We start from the raw sequence: 4,555 nt of genomic DNA on the forward strand, positions 1-4,555 counted from the left end.
ACCATAAAAGGCAGAGAAATGGGCAGTCTATTGTTTTATAGAGGATTCTAAGTGATCACTTGCTCACTGGATGTCCTAGGCACATGGACAACATCGCAAAACAACGGATCTTTGTCAGATTAAAGATCAAAATGTGATTTTTCCAAAAAAAAAAAAAAAAAAAAAAAAACCGAACATGTTCGGTTTTTGTATTTCTTAATACGTTTTTTTAAACCGAAAATGTTCGGTTTTGGCACTAGATGAGTTAATACACTTGGCCTTTCAATCTGTACTTAGTCTGCTCTTTTTCCCCTCTACACCAAACCTCTTTGCCGAAAATAGCCGATCTACAAGCTCACAACGCCTTGCGTTGCGAGGCGTTGTGAGCTTGTAGATCTGCTATTTTTGTCTAAAGTTCTCAGAATAAGGACACTAGGGTTCAAGTGGTTAATATACAAAAGTAGAAACAAAAGTTTCTATCACTCAAAGATTTGGAGGCCCACCCTGTGGTGACTCTGAGGACCCCCTAGAGGTCCCGGACCCCCTGTTGAAGACCCCTGTCTTATATGCTAAAATGGCACAGCCTCCCTCCTACCACCCCCCAACGCACCAATGCAACTCCGGAATTCAGACCGCTTCGTAGTCTCTACTCCCAATAATAAGCGATGTGGCAGTTTTTTTACTTGGCTCAATCAGGCGCTGATCGGTAGAGAAGCTAGGGAAGAGAGGAAGGAGCCAGTGTTCAAATTAGGGCCTTCCATCAGCTCTTCGCCCCCGTTTCATCTACCAAGAAGCACCCCGCATCTTGGTAGCACAAAACACAGGAGACGGGGTGTTTCCAGACGCTCACAACCGTTGACGTTTTCCACCCGCCTACACGTTCCGTATATCGATGGCAAAAACTAGAGGGAGTGGCACGCAGCTCCACACAGACAAGGAGGCAGCGAGAAGAAGAGAAGGCTTTGAAAAAACAGAGAGGGGGGAAACTGTTTCACAGTTGCTTCTTCTCGCAGGAGGCTTGAATATTAATGTGGATGAGAGGGCCGTCGATTTATTTATCTATCCAGTTAGGCAGGTGGATGAGGAGTCGGGGTGGGTTTTTAGCATGGTTAATTATGCTCACTTGTCCCAGTTAATCCTTGAGCATTGAGGTACAGGCAGATGCAGCGGAGGGGCCGGTGCCAAAAAAGCACATCTGTGCTGGAGGGGGGGAAGAAAAAAAGAAAAGAGAGGAGAGAGAGAGAGACAGGGAAGGAAGATAGGATATTCACTGCTGTGCACACACTTTTCGTAGGTAGATTTTTTTTTTTTTGGCACCCGGCAGGTGTAATTTAGAGCCGATTGCATATTGCAGAGTCTTGGATTTGGATTGTGTTTTGGGAAAGTAAGCAGAAAAGCTCTGGAGGCACTTCTTGGAAGTTTTGAATGAGGAGTGCATGTTTCAAGTCAAAGGCGCAGCGTTGTAAGTCTTGATTTGAGCCTTATAGTTCTTACTGTTATAGACCAGTAAGTGAGGAATAGGCAAAACATTTACGGGTAGCATAGTTTAGAGTCTTATATGCTAAAATGGCACGAACGTGATTTCTCTGGAGAAAACTGTTTAAATTGTAAAAGAAATATACGCAGGCATTTGTTGTGAATCGTGCCATTGAGGCACAGAAATCCAGTTTATAATCTGGATTCTTTTTTACGTTTACGACTCATCCTTACAAGCAAATAATTGTGGTTTAACCTACTGGGAGAAGCACACATTTTAATCAGTGTTAACCCAAAGCTTTGACATGAAAATGTTATCTTGCTGAACCAAGTCTTTTTCCTTCTCCATTTCACATTAATGCAGAGATACTGTATTACGTGTATTCAACATCTATTTGACTTATTATCTTTACCCCCACGGTGAACAACAATGGAGTGCAGCTGTGAGCGGGTCTAGAAGGTACAATGTGCATGCAGAATGACACAAACTGGACTTGGTCATTGTTCTTTATACAAGCAGAAAGCTCAGCAGCTTGCCCAGCATTGCAGTGATTGCATCAATGTGCGATGTGTTGATTAGTGCAGTGGTTCTCAACCTTTTCAGGCTGGTACCGCCCAAAATAATCATATATGAACTGGGGACCCCCCACCCCAATAAGCACTTGGAATTGTAGGAGTTGAGGCACTACATTTGGTGTGACTCGGTTCCTCAGATACAAATTGTGAAAATGCCAGATCTACAAGCGTGTACAGTACTGTAGATTCACAATTTCTGACTCTTTCTTATATTATTTGACAATTTGTCCGATGTTTGACCTTTTTTTAATAGTTTTTCTTTTATTCCCTTTGATGCAGTAATTTGTAGGCCTATACACTATACGTGTGTACACGCCAGGGTACAGTATACAATCCTGGCGTCCAATGAACTGGGTTCAAGTGGTTAAAATATAGGCTATTTTAACTGGGAACACACAAGTAGGTGAAATAATAAAAGCTGCACACCAGTATGAAGCTCCCACTGTGAGATCTTTATTCGTGGTAACGTTTGGAGCCGCGAGGCTCTTCCTCAGACCTTGGGTAAGGTCTGACCTCAGACCTTGAGTGAGGTCTGTGTTTCCCCAACACAAAAGTAGGTAACATGAAACAAAGGCAGCACCAGGATTTGAGATCTACCTGCTATATGCTCCACTTTTCATGGCTGTTGAGAAACCCCATTGCAATGTGAATGTGGCCAAATGGTCAGTGGGGTAAAGTAACTAAGTATATTTACAAGTATTGTACTTAAAGGGGTACTGTCACCTAAAGGGGTACTGTCACTTTAAAAAGTCATCTTGAAATATGAGTTAATATTTTTATGATGTCATTGTGGGAATGGGCAATTATAAGCCAATCAAATTAATTGACTGTACTTAGACTACTGTACGGGTCAGCTGTTGTTGGGGGGCGAAGGGCAGATTACACTGTGACATGGGTTTCAGACTATTTCAGACCGTTTTCAGAGAGACCACGTGACCTACTGTATCATACTATTATAATTTCGGGCGTGTCAGCGGGCCTTTAAAATTTTGAGGTGTTTGTACTTTACTTGAGTAAATCCAATTTTTACAACTATTTATAATAATATTCTACTCCACTACATCTTGGATCCAAATATTGTACTTTTACCCCACTACATTTATTTGAAAACTACTTTACTAATTACTTTGTAGATTATTATTGCAAAACATAATTATATAACACTTCATTCGGCCATTTGTAAAGAGACGATCTACAAGCTCACAATGTGTCGCTTTGTGACACATTGTGAGCTTGTACTGTAGATCTGCTATTTTCAAAACATGTATTTGAAAACTTGAAATGGGACGCTCTGCGTGAGTGCTTTCTACTTTTGGTACTTTAAGTACATTTTGATATCAATACTTTTGTGCTTTTACTCAAGGTCATTTTGAATTCCGGACTTAGCAACAGAGTATTTCTACATTGCAGTGTTGATACTTTTACTTAAGTAAAACATTTGAGTACCTTTTCCACTTCTGGAAAGTCGGTCACTAGCACACGCTGCAGCTGTGAGGGCCACCGAGTGCTCAGGCACGCATGACAACTCTCTCCCAGACACACACACACATACACACACACACACACGCATGTGTGCACGCACGCACGCACACACACGCAAACACGTTCACACAGGTGGAACGTGTGGTCCCAAGGGTATCTTTGCAAGGCTTAGCCAACCGTAGCTAACACCATCAGAGCACGGTGCAGAGGACCAGTGGCAGTCTGTGCTGCTATATCCCCTGTTAGCTGCCACTCTCACCGGACGTAGCCTATCGACCCATCGCTCTTGCTCTCTAACCTGGAGAGATGTACGTCCGGCATCCTGCCCTGGCCAAATGAAATACTTCCCCCTGACCCATGACAAACTTAGCATCCAAGAACGTGCTGTACCGTAAGAGAACACCTGTCTGCAATGTGTAACCAGCCCTAGAAATGTTGTCTAAGTTTAACCCAAGAAATGACCCCCCCACTTTTTTTCCCCCTGCTATTGGCAAGACAGTAGATTTCAAATGGATTGGTAGCCTTGCGTAGCCAGGCTTACTCATCTGCGAAGAGAAAAGCCTGGTGACGGAAGTTGTTTTTTACAGTGCGGTGTTCCTGCAAACATATTCCCCGCTGGAATAAATCTGGTCTACGTCTCCTGCTCCGTCGGTTGTGCTCGCAATAAACAATATACAAACAAAAACACTGATTCAGGCGATGTAACACCTAATAAGAAAAAATGTAAACAGACCTGCACCGCATGACGTAACTTCCGTTAAACGCAGCACTTCCGCGCTAGAAATCTTGGAACCAACCGGAAGGCATATTGTGGCCAGGGTGCTGGATTGGTAGGATATTGAGTTTGTAGATCAGCTATTTATGCTATTTTTATGACCATCTCTGACTTCGAAGTTGAAAGCTACCTATGAAGGTTGGATTCGGCTTTTCAGTGGGAATGGAGTGGTTTGCGGGTTTCTGCAAAATTACTCTCCATACTCGATAAAAAAATTGAAAGGCAAAACAGGGAAAGAAACCTGTAGAATAATTGCATTTGCAGGAA

Source organism: Nannobrachium achirus, assembly GCF_963921795.1.
Source record: "Nannobrachium achirus genome assembly, chromosome: 14".
NCBI classification, from domain to species: Eukaryota; Metazoa; Chordata; class Actinopteri; order Myctophiformes; family Myctophidae; genus Nannobrachium; species Nannobrachium achirus.